Here is an 18842-nt window from a genome sequence, read left to right as displayed (position 1 = left end):
ATTACCACTTAATATATTTATTATACAAATGTGACAGTTCCTACATAACCACTAACAAGCAATTCTTAGCTCAATTCTACTGAGCAGCTAGTAACTCTTAAGGAATAATTTATGGTCATTAAGGGGCCACAAACAAAACAAACACAATTAAAAAAAATTAACAAGAATGTAGCAACTGCATAAAAATTCCTTTTGTTTCTTTCAATTTTTGTCTCTTGGATTCTCTTATAAGATGGAATCGCAACACTGAGGAAATATTAAACATTTCAGTTAAACTCTTAGGGTAGAAAGGTGACTGTCAAAGAAGCATGTTCAGGAGAAATAGTTTATGTAGGTCCCAGGCACCCTAGAATATCCTAAAAGCTCTGACCATCCAGAGTACAAACTTGGTGTTTTTATGCGAAGAAGCTTTGTTGTGTGAGGCAGTGAGATGAAGAAAGAGAAATACGTTGGAGAATCCAAGAATAATGGGGCTGTATGACGTGAAGAGCAGTAGATACTCCAAAATAAACCATGTTTGCCTTGTCACCTATGAGTATGAAGTAGACGTGTCACCTGTAAGACCTAACAATAAACCCCAAATGGACAAATGGATTTATGGAGAAATGTGTTTGTTTTCTATTGCTACTGTAACAAATTATTGTGATTTAGTGCAAATTTATTCTCTTACAGTTCTCCTGGGGGTCAGAAGTCTTAAATGAGTCTCAATGGATTCAAATCAAGGTGGCAAGCCTGCATTCCTTATAGGGGTTCTCGGGGAAAACCCAGTTCCTAGAGCCTGCCTGCATTCTTATCTTGTTGATTAGGCAAACTACTAACTTAAATTCCTAGAGCCTCAGGAAATTAGGACATCGGCATCTTTGGCAAGCTTTATTCTACTTATCGCAATAGACTTGACTGATTTTGTTCTTGTTTTTGCCTCTTTTTTTGACTAAAAGATTTGGCCCTTTCTGCTCTTTTTCTTGAAATTGGCACTATCACCATTTTTAAAAGACATACCCGCACATTCTTTTCTAGCTCAACTGTGAATCTCAGAACATTGAGTGACACCTGATTTTGAAATACGACCTGACATTTTCCCCTTATAAATCATCTCAACACAGCCTGTGTCCTGCAAGTATATATAGGCAGGGATTCTGAGGTTGTAGGCAGGAAAACAAAAAAAACAAAAAACCAAAAAACACCACTTCGCAGGACACCAGTTCTCACCACAACCTCATTAAATATTTCAGATAAACTCCTGAGGTAGAAAATAAGAAAGATAAAAATTTACTTTGAATTCTATTGTTACATTCAACTTACAAAATGGAGCTGATGTTTAATGAATGCGCACTGACCCTAGGACATCTCAGAAAACTCTCCCTTCCCAAGAACCTTCTAGTAGGGGCAACCACACAACAGCAGTGCGACGATGGCAGTCAGGTCAGTGCCTGGGGAAGTAACATGTAACGTGCCTGTTACTCAGGTTGTAAAACACTTCTTCTTGAATAGAAGCTCATGACCCCTCTCATGGATTTTATTCACTTATAATACTAAACTACCCATTCAAGGAACACTCTTTATAGATTGAGAGTAAAAGCCTAAAGCCACCATTTTACCAGCTTAAGTTGGACGCTGGTAGGGGTTTGCAGGAGACAGAGAGCAAGGACGATGGCCCAGGTAGAGCTGACCTCAAAATATCCCGCTTCAGAATCAGCTTCTTGAACCTCACGCTCCTGACAGCTCAGTCCTCAAATTCTTATCCCCGCATTTGAATTATTTTCCCCAATCCTGCAGTATGACTCACATTTAATCTATTCTCCACGTTGTTTCCAAAGTCTTGATTATAAACCTGATTAGGAAATTAACCGCTCTTAAATGCTTCACTGGGTGAAATCCCAAGTCCGCAGTTCAACCAGTGAACTTTTTCGAGGCGGCACCTGCCTTTTCGGATGGTTTCAATCCTGCTCTATGCCAACACAATATTTCTTCCAGCATCCCGGGCTGCCTGTAAATTCTTGAGCGTGTTATGCTGTTTAGACATCTGTGCTTTGCACATGGATCCCCATTCAGGATGTCTGTGGGCAACCTCTTGCCTTGACTATGCTGCTTTTTGTTTATTTAACTCCTACACAGGCTTCAAACCTCAGCTGTAATGCTATCTGCTATTGGATTCCTCTGACTAGAGATCACTTAAGTGTTTTCATATGCTTCCTTTGCAAATGTTTCTCATAGGATTTACAATTCAGTCATTTCATTATTGAACTACTTTGTTGAAATTTTTGGAGGACAGAGGGTATAACCTACCTAGCTTTATATTTCCAATGGACTGCACTGCGTTTGTCACATTATGGGCACAGAAACACCTGTGGATTGATACCCAAATGCTGCATTTGGAAGTAGACTTTCGCAGCTACTAATTAAAAAACAAAACAGAACAAAACAAAAAAAACTCTCCTTCTGGGGCGCCTGGGTGGCACAGTGGTTAAGCGTCTGCCTTCGGCTCAGGGCGTGATCCCGGCGTTATGGGATCAAGCCCCACATCAGGCTCTTCCTCTATGAGCCTGCTTCTTCCTCTCCCACTCCCCCTGCTTGTGTTCCCTCTCTCGCTGGCTGTCTCTATCTCTGTCAAATAAATAAATAAAATCTTAAAACAAAAAAACTCTCCTTCTTCCATTTTCTACCTCAAGTATATCTGAAGCTAGCAAATTTGCCTGTAAGGCTATTGTGCTGTAAAAATAATAATACCAATGAAATCATTTCATAAACAACTACTTTGTAAAGTTTCTTACAAATGTACAACTATTTAATAATTGGCCCTAGTTACACAGTAAAAAGAAATTGACAACTACACTCCAAGCAGTGCTACCAGTTTGGGGCCCTGTGGGTTCTTAAACTTGATTCGAGTTTCCACTCAAAGTAGTTTGCAAACAGGTCAGAGCCTCACCAATTTCTTGGAGGAAGGAGAGATGAATCAAGCAAAGGTTTTCTCAAGATCTTACCAGTCTTGTGATTCTATTTGCTATTAGCATTAAAATAAGTCAGAAAACAAATAAGATTTTTCGTTTACAATTTCTCTAACCACTTCGATTTAAAAGCCTTTCTGGCCTAATCTCTCCACACTCATTGAACATCATCCAAATTCTGACTGGGAGTTTCATATTCATAACACTTGTAGGTCTTATCACTGATCAGTACAATGAAACAGCTTTAGTCCCCATAAAAATTACAATATAACAATGTTCCCACAGTGCATGATGATAGCTGATTTAAATTACAATAAGGTACAAATAAAAGGAAGAAAATAAAAACATTCCATGAGGTTTATTGACTTCAAAAGCTTAAGTCAAAGAGGACTTTATTGTCACTCATAACATCAACTGAGTGGTATCAAAAGGCAACTTCCAGTACCAGTAAATACGAGTTCAGTGCATTTCATACACAATCAAAAGAAAATGAGGCACAAAATGTGAGAATAGGAAGGAATATTTCAAGTTTCTAAAACAGTCACCTTACTTTGTGGCACAAGAAACTTAACTCCTAAACTTGGCCCACCTGTTGAATCCTTCAGAGGCACCCTGTTGGTCTGTAATAAACACGCTCCCCTACACTTGGTTTTGTGATCTCTCCTTGCAAACTAATGGCTGGGGGGGAGGCAGGGGGGTAAGTCTCATTTATTATCTCACAGAGTTTCTTTTTTTCTTTTTCTTCCTTTTTTTTNTTTTTTTTTTTTTTTTTTTTCTTTTTTTTTTTTTTTTTTTTTTTTTTTTTTTTTTTTTTTTTGAGAGAGAGAAAAAGAATGCCCTTGTTCCCCTATGAGCAGTGAGGGGAGGGTGAGAGAGAGTCTCAATCAGGCTCCACTCCCAGAGCAGAGCCTACAGGGAGGCTCGATCTCACAACCCTGAAATCATGACCTGAGCCAAAATCAAGAGGCAGACGCTTAACCAACTGAGCCACCCAGGTGCCCCATATTAGCTCATAGAGTTTCTATGAGAATAACTTACCTGGGTGATTCTCATGAGGTTGCGGGGGGGGGGGGGTGGGCAGAGCTGCTGACACCTGAAGGCTTGACCCCGGTGAGGAATCTGCTCCTAGGAGCCTTGTTCATGTGATTGGAATGTGGTGTTGGCTTTGGAAGGAGGCATCAGTTCTTTACCACCTGGACATCTTTATATCTTTATAGGACTTATGATATGGCAGCTGGCTTCCTTGGTAGTGAGGACCCAAGGGAAGGCAAGATTGAACACAGTGTTTAGGCCTGGCCTCAGATATCATACATAATTATTTTCACAATATTTCAATGATGACAAAGGTCAGCCCTACTCGTTGTGAGGAAAGGCTACACAATGGTGTGAATACCAACAAAACAAGAATCATGGGGGCTCTTATGAACAACTAGCAACCACAGTTTTATTTATTTTTTCTCCTGTTGTTTCTTTTCCCTACTTGTCTTCTCTGATTTGTGCTAACGTCATCACTTCCATTGCAACCTCGAGCAATGGCAGGGCACCCACTCTGGGTTTTAATTCCTACTCCAAAGCTTCTCCCAATTACAGAGTTGATTAATATGTCAAAATTTTCCATTTCTTCTTCCAAACAATTACTCCTCCATGTTTTTATAAAAAGGACAATGCTGTTTGATTCTTGTCATCAACTAACCGGTCATGAACCAGCACATCAGTCACTTACCATCTTTCATAAATTTTCTGTCATTTGCAGTGCAATCTTTCACCCCACCTCAGCTGTACTATCCTTTGTCTGTGAAGATGGCAAACCAAATCTCCTGGCTTCTCAGTTCTTCAGACTTCTTTTTGCCAAACAAACTAGTCCGTTCTGCTGAAGCAACACATCACATGACCACACCACAGGGCTCCAAAATCAGGTCCCTGTCACCCATATTTGCTCACTTAAAAAATAAAAATAAAATTTAAAAAAATCTTTTAAAAATTTAAAAAAAAGCTTTTCTGCTATTTTGGGATACTTTTAGATTTACAGAAAGATGATAAAGATATTACAGAAAGTTCCCGTATACACTTCAGTCGCTTTCAGTTTTACCCGATGTTACCATCTTAAGTTGTTGTGATAATGGGTCAAAACCAACAGACCCAAATTGGCACATTATTTTTAACAAGACTCCAGATTTTATTCAGATTTCTCCAGCTTTTCCATTAACGTTCTAGAATCCGATTCAGGTGTCACAGTGCATTAGTCATCACATCAACTTAGTCTCCTCATGTCTGTGACAGTTTCTTAGTCTTTCCTTGTTTTTCATGACTCTAGCAGTTTCAAAGAAAATTGGCCAGGTTTGGATTTCATTAACATTTTTCTCATGATTAGAAGGCTTTATGGAACTCTGGAAAGAATTTATAGAAGTGAAATATTCTTCTTATCATACTGTATCAAGAGAAATAGGACAGCCACATGGCAACAGTGGTGACATTAATCATGATCTCAGGCATGGTGGCACTTGTTGGGTTTTTGTACTTTAAAATAGTTTTTTTCTCTTTCCGTACTGTATTCCCTGGAATCAAGTAACTAAGTTCAGCATCCACTGGAGGAGTGGAGCATTAAACTCGACCTCTGGTAGGGTAATGTATCTACATATGTTATCTAAATTTTTCTGTAAGGAGAAGTTTTGTATTTTTTACGATTTATGTATATATGCATGTATACATATATGAACTTATATATTTATGTCATTATGGGTTCTTGTAATATTTTATAATTAGTATTATAATGTCATTAGCTCATTTCTTTACACCAACTACTGCTATTCTTTAGTAGAATGAGCCCCTGCAATTCTCTGAACCTTGTACTTTTCCTTCCAATCTCCCTCTTCTGGCTCAAATCCTGTGGTCCATTCCTCTACCACATTCTTAGGCACATCTCAATTCCTTTTGCTGTGCCAAATGGGACAACAAACCTTTCAAAAATACACATGGGCCAGGCACACTACAAATCCTACAAATTAATTATTACCAAACAAAAGTGGACTTTCAAAATTTCGGAATAATCCTACTAATTTCCTTTAATTGATTTCTTCATTTATCTTATAAAATCTTCTTAAAAAAAAACACTTATTTTTTCGGGGCAATTTCAAGTTGACAAAAAAAATTGTACAGAAAGTACAGTGACTTCCTACTATTCCATTTATTTCTTCCTCTCACACACAGTTTTTACTGTTATTAGCATCTTGGATTGGTGTAGTACATTTTCTAATATTGATGAACCAATATTAATACATTATTACTAACTAAAGTCCATAGTTAGCACTATGTTGTAAAGTTCTACAGATTTTGGCAAATATGTAATATCATATGGTCGCCATGCTAGCATCCTTTAAAATAGCTTTTTCTATCCTAAAACGTCCCTGTGCTATACCTACTCATCCCTTTCCCCTGCCCTTGAAATCCTGATGATCAATTATCTTTTTACTGTCTTTAGAGGTATGCCTTTTCCTTCAGTCATATACTATGACTTCAGTCATACAGCTAGAATTACACAGCATATAGTCTTTTCAAATAGGATTCCTTCACTTAGCAAAATGCATTAATTGCCTCCTGTCTTTTTGTGACTTGATAATTCATTTCTCTTTATCACTGAATAATATAGCATCATATAGATGTACTACAGTTTATCAGTTCGTCTACTGAAGGACATCTTGTTTACCTGCAATTTTCAGCAATTAGGAAAAAAGTGCTGTAAAAATTTGCGTGCAGCAGTTTTTGTGGAGACAAATTTTTATCTCATTTGGTAAATACCAAAGAGCATTATTGCTGCATCATGCGTATGTATATGTCTAGTTTTATAAGTGAAAAACTGCCAGGCTGCCTTCCAAATGTACCATTTCGCATTTCTACCAACAAAGAATGAGACTTTCTGTCCTTCCACATCCTCACCAGCATTTGGTGTTGTCAGGATTTTGGATTTGAACCATTCTAATAGGTGTGTAGTGGCGTCTTATTGTTTACCACAGTTCAATATTTTATATCCATATTTGTGGGAGAAATAGGCCTATAACTGATCTGTTTTATCCAGACCACTTTTAATATAAGCTGTTTCTCTTTTCTATTTGTTATTATTACCAGAGATCTACTTATTTTTAGTCTTTTAAAACTACCAATTTTTAATTTCCCTATCAGTTTTTCCATTTCTTTAAGTAAGTTCTTTATTAATCTTATTTCACAATCAATTTATTCTTTTGTAATCTTCTAACTTTTATGTTTGAGGCTTAACTCACTGATATTTACCATTTTCTATTTTTCAAAAAGCTTTCAATAATATAAATCTCCAACTAACACTTAAAATAAATATAATTTTGAAGTGCTTTATTTTAATCATTTAGTTCTAGATATTTTTTAGATTTTTATTATGATTTATATTTATCTTGAAGGTTCTTTGAAATGTGTATTTCTCTTTTTAATTTAGAAAGATTTACTTTTATTCATATCCATCCTAACTTCCTTGTGATTAATGAATACGGTTTATTTTATAACAATTTTTGAAATTTGTTAAAATTTATTTCATGAGAAAAATATGGATCAAGTTTTATAAATGATACATGGTTGCTTGAGGAGAATCTATAGAAAGTATTGGGTATAGGAATAAGGTCAATTATATTAAGCTTCTATATTTTGTTATTTCCATATTCTAGATGTTTTACATTTATCTATCATGCTGACTCAAATGACCACAATAATAATTTATGTTTAAAATATGAACGAATTATTTTTCTCCCAAACTGCTGTTAATTTAATCCAGACATGATATTAAATTCACTGTCAGGTGAAATGTAATGTCTTGGGAAAGTGTTTGCAAGAAAAGACATCAGTTGAAAAAAATGATTGAGGAACACAGCTCACCAGAACCGTTCCAGGCATATTTCACTCTCTGTTCCCCTAATGTAAAGTTCCTAATTACTCCTGATTCTTCTTCACTTATCCCAGGCTCATTTACCCCCTTCTTTGAGAGACCTATTTACTAGTCTCTAAGCTAATGCCTCTCTGTGATGAAATCTAAAGGAATTAATTTTGATTTCCTCAATTTTGTGAGATCTTGGTTAAGTTATTCTTTCTGTGCCTAATTTTCTTATAAAACAGGATTAATAGTAGTATCCTGTAATATACCGCATAGGATTCTTGTGAAGGATAAACGGGATAATACAGGCAAAGCCCTTGGAAGAATGCATGAAGCGTAATAATGGTTAATGATTCCTAGTCACTGTAAGTGATCAATTCTTACTGTCGTCATCCCCGAATACTTTCTGTTTTCATTGCTTCCTGTAGGCATCATGATTTCTCAGTAAGATATAAAACACTGGACAGCAGCAATGGTGATGGGTTTTATTTTGAAATTAGCTAGGCTTGGTAGGACGTTGCAAGTTCAGTCCCATCTAGTTTAAGGACTAAAAATATTCTGGACCTTTAACAATCTGCCTTTGACATAATTGTGAATATGTCCAAGTACCAAGCTGCAGACCTCCTCCTTGTTAACACCAAGTATGCGATCATTATGTCTGAATGGGTCTGAGTCATCATTCTTTAACCTACTAGAGTTCACAGCTCTTTTGGAAAGGACCAGCACCCTTCATTAGTTCTTTCCAGGAAATATGTCTTGTTCTCCAGTGTATACACTATGTTCTAACGGATGTATAAGTACAGTTTCATGATTTTTTGTGTATGTTTTTTGCTTTGTTTTGTTTTTCAATGATCCTGTGGTTCTCTTCAGTCAGGACAGAGTAATTTAGAATTACACGATGCTCCTGGACTTCTGTTCCTCACTCCTGGAGCTGGCTCTCCCAGCACAGAAGCTGACATACAGGAGGGCACTATGCACGGAAGACATTTCCGATGGGCCAAAGTGAGAAAGAGGCTAGAATTGATGTTTTGGGGCGAAGAGACACTGAGGCAAGAGAAACTTCCCAAGGAGGCCCAGCATGAAGACACTGCAGGTGTCCAACCTGGGTTCCTGTCCATAGGGCCCTAATTCTTGTCCACCTGCACACCTCACTCACAGCACAGATGAGGCCGTGGAGCCGGGCAGAAAACTATCCCAAAGATCAGCCGTCTCTCTGACTCCTTCTGGGCATTTCGTTGGCAAGGTGGTCAGCACATGCTTGCCTTGACATCCCAAACCCTAGCCAATTTTTTCAGGAAAGGAGCAGAATTCAGTTTATTTCATTGGCAGTTGTCAGGACCAAGGATGCACGTCTAGGTTTCTCTCTGGCTTGGCCAGCATTGGATCCACAGTGTGTTGTTTCTGATCAGGCCCTTTCCAAGTTCAGCCGCCAGGATGACAATGCAGATCGTTTGCCTTATCCATTTAACTGGTAAGATTTACAGCCTTTCTTTTTCTTTTTCTTTTTCTTTTTTTTTTTTTAAGTAGGAAAGAGAATTGCATTTTCTATTTGGAAAAATGGTGAGATCAATTTTTCAAAAGTCTTTAAATGTAAATGAATTAGTTACTGTATATTTAAAGAAGTAAAACATCTGGGAAGCAAGTTTTATTGCTTAAACATATGGTGTTTCCCTAATGAGGGAAAACTGTATTACCAAATGAAACAACAGATAAGGTATAATGTATCTAAGATTAGAAAAAAAAAATTGAAACCCAGGATTGTGAAATCAAGTGTAACTAGAGACTTTTAAAACTATAAAACAGAGTCATAGACTTTACACACTAAGAAGTACATATTGGCAGAGCACAGGAATATAGAGAATCGTGTCCTAGAAGAGAGTGTTATCTCACTTTGAAGTATGTCAACGAAGCTTGTGTATTGCACTTGACCATCTCCAGTCATTATTCATAGGAAACAGCTATTCTTTTGGCTTAGCCATTGGTATTCACTGGTGCCAGTGGTTTGGAGCAGAGCAAGCAGACTGAAGAAAACATCGCCTTGATCGCAAAGTAATTAGATAATAAAAGACTAATGTGTTGTTTCTTAGGGAAGTCAAGAATAAAATGAATTGAAAATAAAACCGAATGAACCACATCAAAAACAAGCAAATGTAGGGAGATCTGCTCAGACACACAAGCATTGGGCTGACAGCCTGAGCTGGAGGGGTCAACCGCAAAGCCAGGGAGACTCCCACCAGCCAGAGAGCTCACCGCCCAGTCTCTGTTGCTCACAGGGCACAGCCATCCCCTGTGAGTGGGAGCTGTGGAATCGGTCATTAATTTTGCCATGCCAAATTCAAGACAGAAGGTCACCATGTTTCTTTTAAAAGATGACAATCACTTTTGTTTCTACTAAGCTTTTGACTTAGTAGAACCCAGTGCCACGTACCTCTGAACCAAGGGGTCACAGGCCAGTGGCACCTTTCTGAGAACGGGCAGATGCATCATCGGCCGGAGTATCTAGTGGTTGCTCTGTTACATGATCTTCCGGATTTGCAGTCCACGACATTAATATTCATGCTCTGATTGTAAATAATGAGACAGTATCCCTTCTCTCAGAGCTCAGTCCAAAATTCTGCCCAAGTCAACTAAATCAAGACAATGAGATGAATCCTGGTGAAGAACAAAGGAGCAGAAGGAAAGAGTGGTCGAAAGAACCAAGGAGGGTGAACCTGGGAAAGAAAAATCCCTGATGCCCAACAACAGCCTTGGAAATGGGACATTTGTATTACAAATGACAGATTGTCCTTCTTTGGGTCCCAAACTCAAGTCACAACCACTGGGTTGATGTCATACCTGAATACTTTAAACTAAATTTAGGAAAGAGTTTTATTGAAAATAGTACTATTCTATAAAAAATAGAATGGATTTTCTCATAAGATTAAAATAATACTCAGCATCTGCAGTGTGCAAAGATAAGCTAGAAGCCACTATAGAATTTTCCAAGAATTTTGTGAGTTCCAGAATTATTTCTATTGTTTGATAGAACATTAAGTGTTTCCAGGGATGCTTACTGGTGTGGCAATGATCAGATTATTGAATGGACATTTGGCCCCAGGAACAAGACATGCAGATACACAAAGTCCTTGGGAATTTCTGCACAAGAAACAGTGGCAAAAGGAACGAAATGTCGCTTTAATTATCACTGAGACACTGGCTTCAAGGTATAAAATGAGAAGATGGGAGGACTACAAGACAAACAACATGCATGGTCCCCATGATAGTTTGGCCTGAAGATGTTCACCAACAGCAGGCCCTGGAAGCAAGCCCTGTTTTGTCTTACTTCTCTCAATTCTCCCCAAACCAGGGACTCTTTGCCCCTTTCCCTGCAAGGAATGAAGACACAGTAAGAAAGTGAGAGTGACATTTGGAAACTGAAGAGTACGCACTATCACCCAGTTGTGAGAAGAAAGAGAAAAGAAAGAATCCCATCCATGGACTGCTCCCACGTCATTTTTTTTTTCCCCATAGATGGATATTTGTTTATATACAGGTTCTGGCTCTGCTGTTTTTTGTTTTGTTTTGTTTTGTTTTGTTTTAATAGAATCAAAATATTTATTTTCATGCATTTTTAAAATTAAAAAAACACACACACTGCTTTAGGGAACTTTCTACAGTTAAAAAATAGACTTTATTTTCTTCTAAATATTTTCTTGCAAATCATTTAAAGTATTACTTTTCATAGTTAAGTCTTTAATTCCCTTGGAGAGAATGTCTGAGTTTCCTATGAAATGGGAATCCAGAAATGTGGAAATCGTTTGTCTCAACACCATGCATTGAGTGGGATATTGGTCATCAGTGAGATATAATGCCATCTCTGTCATACAGCAAATTTCCATATATATCCATCTATTTGTAGATTTTTTTCTATCCCATTTTATAGAATGGATTATTTATTAGAAATTTCTATTAAGATAGAACATGGTATAGATAATATAGTTTTGTTATTCTTTCTTATGAATGACTTTGGCCTATATGAGGGCTTTATTCTTCTCTATCAGGGGCCAGCAAACAATACCTGTAAAGAACCATATAGTAAATATTTAGGCTTTGCAAACCACATAGTCTCTATTACAACTACTCAGCTTTGCCAAGATAGTGCAAACGTAGCCACACGCAATCTGTAAACAGATGGCCATGGCTGTGTTCCAATAAAATTCCTTTCACAAAATAAGGCGGTAGGGTTGGATTTAACTCAAGAGACATACTTTGCTGACCCATATTCTATATAAAGGTCTTGTTGCGATTTTGAATGGAATTGAATTGAATCCAAAGATCAACTTGCAGGAAACTGTTAACACAGAAACATTCTTTCTGTTTTTGAACGTGATATCACATGCCATAGTCTTTTTAGAGAGAAGATGCACTGAAATCATGAATGCACATCACAGAGAACGTAGGCCATGTTTATTCCTAGAGAGCCTGTGTGTTTCCTGTGATTCCTTCAGGTAGAGAGAGAATCTTAATTACTAAACAGATATGTCTTATCCACACACACACTTCCCCATTTAGAGTCTACTGCTGGAATTCACTTTATTGCCCTGACTAGATGGCCTCTCGAGGGCTGCATACCTGTGCTGGCATCCAGCATGCAGGCCTGGTAGTTTCCTTTAGTTGGAGAAGTAAGTATAATATCTACTCTGCGCTCTGGCCAGATTCTTTTAACATATCAAATTTTCTTTTGAGTTTGATTACATGCATACTCAAATCCAAAATGGGTACAAGAGTTTCATCAGATGGTTTCCAATACTTAAGATGAAAAGGATAACTTTATTTTCTCTTTTAATCTATTAATGCAGAGATTCAACGTGAATGCTTTAAATAATATGTAGTTAATTTAAAACACCTATTAAATATTATTTTAATTTTCTGACTCTAGATTCATAAGTATGATTCATCTATACATTTCTCTGTGCTCTTCTTATTTGATTTTGATATGTGGTTAAAGCAAGGCTCTTTTGAAAGTTTAAGAATAATTCCTTTTCTGTCATGCCCCGGGGCAGTTTAGCTAATGTGTCGATATCAGTAATGTACATTATTAATAACTTCTGTTCATTATACACTGTACAAAAATATGCCAAAATATGATCAGCTCTCATAGCAATTTCTCCTTCATGGAAGAATTGGAGGATGGAGTTTGATCTAATAATTCACTCATTCATTCATTTATTCATTCAATTTTACTGTGAAGGAAGTAGATATTGAATAGGACAAAAAGCAAAGCAGTCAATATGTTGGATGTTTGCTAAATGGTAAGGAGAACAATGAGGTAGAAAATGAAAATATGAAGTTGACAAGTAGGCATTTTTGATATGGTGAGAATCTCTAAGAGAAGGGTAACGTGTAGACATGTGAAGGAGTTCAGAAATGAAGCCCCTAGAAACCAATGAACAAAAAGGCACTGAAATCAGTTAGAGAAAATGTATCTAATTTGAAAGATAAAAAAAAAAAAAGGCAAGGAACCCCGGTGGAGAAGTCATCTATAATTACCGCTGCCATGTCATCCATTTACCTCTGTGGTCACACATTTTTACTATCTTGCTGTGACCAGGTATGAATTCCTTATATTCCTTTCAAAGTCGATTCTTCTCTCTCCTACCCAAGGATAATATACTAGAAAGTCTCTCCTCTCTCTTCTATATCATCAGTTTCTCTCCTCTCTCTTCTATATCATCAGTTTCCCCTTCAATATTAGTTAATTTCCATCAGCAAACATTCTATAATTTCTTTCATTTTGGAAGAAAAAATGACTGCTACTCCATTTCTTTCCTTATTTTAGAGCAAATTTTTGTGAACTGACTGCGTATTCTCACCATCTCACTCTCCCCCTCCCATTTATACTGGATTCCACATACTCAGACTTCTCACCGCGGCACCAAATCCCTCTCTGTCAGGCTTACCAGTTGTTTGCACACTCACAAATCCAAGGATCATTTTCCAACCCTCATCTTACTGTCCTGTCAGCAGCGTTTCACATAGCTGATTATGAGGAAGACCTTCCTCACCGAATCCTGCCTTTGTTTGTTGTTTTTACTTTACTGTTAACTTCTTTTGGTCCCATATTGCTTGTTTTTTGTTTTTGTTTTTTCCATATCTTTGAACTTTAAGATCAAAATGCCCCAAACACAGTTCTTGGACTTCTGTTCTTGTCTATACTCACTAATTTGGGGATCCCCACTACAGTGTTAAAAATAGACATATTTGCTGAGGACTGCTAAATTTTTATCACAGTTTAGAATTCATCTGAGCTTCAAATCATGTGAACAAGACCATCCCTGTCATTCCCATTGGGGGGTGAGTTCTGGTACTTCCAAAAAGAAATGGACAAACCTTTTCATTCTTGATTACTCTCTTTCATATTCCACTTCCAACCCATCAGCAAATCCTCTCAGTTACATTTCCCAAATATACGCAGAAATATTTCTTCCCATTCCCTCCCTTACCACCAGCATCTAAGTCAAAGCCATTACCAGCCCACATGAATGTTGTATCCTCCTCACCGTCTTCCAGTTTGCTGCTTCCCTCCAGCACCTTACTTAAGGCAGAGCAGCTGGAATAAAGCTTTCAAAATGTTAAGTCCGCTAATGGCATCCCTCTGCTCAAAACTGTTCAACAGCATCAAACTCACTACTACTTTCCTCATGTCCTTCAGGTCTCTGTGTAAATTATACTTTCTCATAAGGTCTTTCTTGACAACCTTATTTAAAATAAGTAACTTGCACACTACTTATACTCTCCTTCCAACTTGACGCTTTCTATCTTCCTAGTTCTGTGATTTACCCTCCTCCATTGCCCTTATCACTAACTAGCAGTATATATTCTATTTATCTGCTTGTTTATTGCCTGCCAACCCCAACTAGATGATAAGCTCCATGAGCAGAGTGTCATTTAGTTTGCAAAGTAACTACCACCCAGTCATTACCTCCTCCCTCTTATTCGAAGGTACTGTTCGCTGACTGCTATGCCCAGAGATGAAGTGTGCTTGTCTTTCAAGCTTATAAAATTAAGGACTCATAAAATACACACACTTTGGAGTCTGGGTTTTTTCACTCAAAATTATTTTGCAGAATTTATTCATGTTGTGGTATATAGCCGTAGTTCGTTATCCTCAATGCTACATGTTATCTCATTGTAAATATACCCCCATTTTATTTATCCCTTCTTCTACTGCTGGCATTTGGTTGATTCAAAATTTTGGATATGTCATTTAATGCTTTAGATTTTTATTATTCAAGTAATTTGGTGCACGCAAGTTTCATCTTTGTAGATCATATGCCCAAAATATATATAATCCCTAGAATAACCTCACCATGATTGAGAGATATTCCCATTTTATGTATTTTGTTTATGACATTTGCATCTGTGCCTATGAAAAGTACTGGCCTATAACTCTCCTTTCTTAAAACACAGTTGTCAAGTATAAGTATCAAATGCACGCTGGCTTCATAAAATCATTCCATTACTGCAAAGGTTAATGTAAGATTGATGTAATTTTCTCGTTCAACATTTAGTGGGATTCACCATTGTCATTAAAATAATATAACATAGATAAAATAAAAATAATCTGCTTGATGGATAAATACATCAGTTTTATAGGTATTTTATATTTATGTCAAAAGTTGGTTGCTTTTTCTCTTATGATCCAAGGTCGTTGCTGACCTTGAGGTGGGTGTGTGGGTGCAGCAAGCTTACTGGTAGTGCTCTTGGGAACCACGCCTGTGAAAGAGTAAGATCATGGGTTTGAGGGAGAAGCTGAGCAGAGATACATTTGCCACAGGGATCTCAGCTGTCTCTGTGTGGACCTGACAAGACACTGAGAGCTGTCTTACATTCAGAGATTAGGATAAGGGGACTAAGTCAAGTACTTTTCAAGTAGGCCTCTCACTGGATGGCACCTGTCTTTAGGGAGGAGCAATACCCTTTTCAAGGCAGCGCTCAGTAACCTGGGGAGGTTTCCTGGGCGGCCCTTGGCTCTGAGTGGTCAGCAGCTGGTGGATGAGCTCCTCCGGCCTCAAGGGGCATCCGCTTTAACATCAACTAAGGCAGGCATTTTAATTCTCCCAAATTAGTGATGAATGATGCAAGAACGGCCTGATGTAATAAAGACACACACAGAACATGACCTCTGCAATTTATAGGGAAAGAAAAGACAAGACATTGGGCACAAAGAGCAAGAGGGTTTCCTCCTAACTGGGGTGAATATCCACCATTCAAATCCATTTGCATATCAATAGGGAAACTAGAATTAAGCATTTTTCAAACTAAATGGAGCTTGATCAGTGCTGCTGTTGTGGTTTATGGAAGGGGGAAAAAAAAAAGCCAGAGACCTCAGGTCCTAGTATCCTGTGAATGGCGTAAAGAAATCAATATCAAATTCAAAGAGGGAAGGCTGTTCTCTCAAATCCCCTCCCTTCAGTGCTTTTTGGCTATTGAGATGAGATAATAATGCAAGTAAGGAAGAAATGGACATCACTCTAAAACTCTGTACCTGTTTATGAAGAATTACTTATGACAGGCTGAGTCTGCCTTTGGAGGGGATGAAGGAAGGAAGAAAGTTACCATAAAGTTAATCAGAGAAAAACATCATGGAGAGGGGAATTATGGAAAGAATTGCATATGTGGATTTTTGTGAAAGGGGGTGAGCTAAAGATATTTCCTTTTTTTTTCCTTTGGCACCAGAACACCTTTACTTACCTGAAAATCCAAAATTGTATGCAACTCAGTGGATGGGAAGGCGATTCTTTTCCTCTTAGGATCCAGGAAAAACCCAAATATTTGCTTTCCTGGAACACTGCCACCGGGGGCATGGACACAAAACTGAAGCTGGCCAAATAAAAGCTCTAAGACAGAACTTCCCATCTGGGGTGCAAATGCAAAGAAATTCAAATTGTTTGGAATTCCCTATGCTGCCAGGGGTGGTATCATCCAAGGTCCGACTGCAGTTGTAATGGAGAAGGCAGGTGTGTGGCCGTCACAGCTGCCTCCGGTGATGTTCCTTTTACCAGAGCTGGGAGCCCTTCATCCTCTACCACTTTCCAAGCCTTGTTCTTCCTCCATCCCACTAATTATTTAGCTCAACCATAATTTCTGTTAATTCCTATTTTTTCTTTTCTTTTTTAAGTTGTCAAAGTTTAGTGTTTTCAGACTGATATTGTTACTCAAAACCTGAGACTGCTGAAATGGAAATCAGCGTATGGTATTAGACGTTGTCTCTGGAACAATTCTAAGACTCTTGACGATCTGGTACCACCAAGTTGGATTGGCATGGAGAAGTCAGGCTATGAGTTCTGATTCCCATGTCAAGGAGGGGTATCATTTCAAAATTGTTAATTCATTAATTTTTGATCGATTACATGACATATATTGTTAATCTCTTTTTTTTATTGAAAATTCTCACTCTTAAAAATATCTACCTGGGGCACCTGGGTGGCTCAGTCAGTTAAGCATCTGCCTTCAGCTCAGGTCATGATCCCAGAGTTCCAGGATTGAACCCTGCATCAGGCTCCCTGCTCAGCGGGGAGTCTGCTTCTCCCTCTGCCTTTCACCCCATTTGTGCTCTCTCTATATATATCTCAAATAAATAAACAAAATCTTCAAAAAGAAAAAGAAAAGAAAAGAAAAAGAAACCTTCCCAAGGAATATTCCCAGTTTGTGAGTTTAAAGTTTGGGGTTAATTTTTTTTCTAACATAATGATGTATGCATTCATTTCAGATAATTTTTAAAATTGGCATCATAAGACAAAAGATTCAGAAAGCATCACCACAGGTTATGTCCCAAGATCATCCTATTTTATTACAAAGCCATTGAAGGATTTGTGATGAAACATCCAATTATGATTTTAGAAACAGCAGTCTGTGATGAATGATGGGGGCAATACATAAAGCAGGGAGATTGTTTTGAAAAGAACTGCAATAATTCAAGAAACTAATTATATTGTATATTATATTAGTAGTGGAAATAAACAAAAATGAAATAATAAGATAGTATTTAAAGTAAGACAAATACTGATAGTGGAGTTTCCATGAGAGATTAAGTTCTAATGTCCTAAGGCACTCACAGTACGTAATTAGCTTACTTATGTCCTGTGCGACTAGAATGGTATAGTTTTGTACCATCTTTAAGGTAATGGAAAAAACAGTCAACTAGAATAATTTCCTATGTCTATAATTCAGATGAGGACCCTGGTTGAGAAATGCTATGGTTATTTGAAGGTGTGATATTGGCCTGAGACTACAGGAACAGAGTAAGTGAGGATAAACACAGATGGCAAATTTTGTTTTGGAGTTGGAGTTGCTGATTCAGGAGGCAATGTTCAGTAGCCAAACTTCATGGATTTGAAATCAAAAAGAAACGTAAGCTGTAGATACAGATTTGGAAATTACCATTGAGTGTGATTATTGAAGTCAAGTGTCAGGAATAAGAACACAAATGGTGAATAGAGAAGAAATAATGGCTTACAGTCCAAAGTTGGGTAGATAGAGCAGAGCAGTCTTGTTAAGGCACTAGGAGAGATCTGAGACATTGGTACATCAAATGCAAAGAAAGTTTTCCAGGATGGTAAATATTTATAATCTGTATCACATGGGAATGAGTGGGAGGAGCTTGTCAGAAAAAGACTGACTCCACTGCTACAAATATTACAAGAGGCAACAATTTCAATAGTCTAAATGTACATAAAGTTGCTTAATGCACACAGCTAAAATTAAAGGAGTCCAAGCAACTGGAAGGTGGAGTTTTTCGAAATATGTTCAAGATACTTGGGGCTACTGGTTGCTCAGTCGGTTGAGTTTCCGACTCTTGATTTTAGCTCAGGTCATGATCTTGGGATTGTGGGATTGAGTCCCATCTCCCACTCCATGTTCATCAGGGAGTCTGCTTGAGATTCTTTCCCTCTGCCGCACCCCACCCCTTGCTCATGCTCTCTCTATAAAATAAATACGTAAAACTTAAAAAAAAAAAGGTTAAG

This window comes from Ailuropoda melanoleuca, chromosome 1 (assembly GCF_002007445.2).
Source record: "Ailuropoda melanoleuca isolate Jingjing chromosome 1, ASM200744v2, whole genome shotgun sequence".
NCBI lineage: Eukaryota > Metazoa > Chordata > Mammalia > Carnivora > Ursidae > Ailuropoda > Ailuropoda melanoleuca.
The sequence above is the reverse complement of the archived record's forward strand: the minus strand, read 5'-3'. Positions refer to the sequence as shown.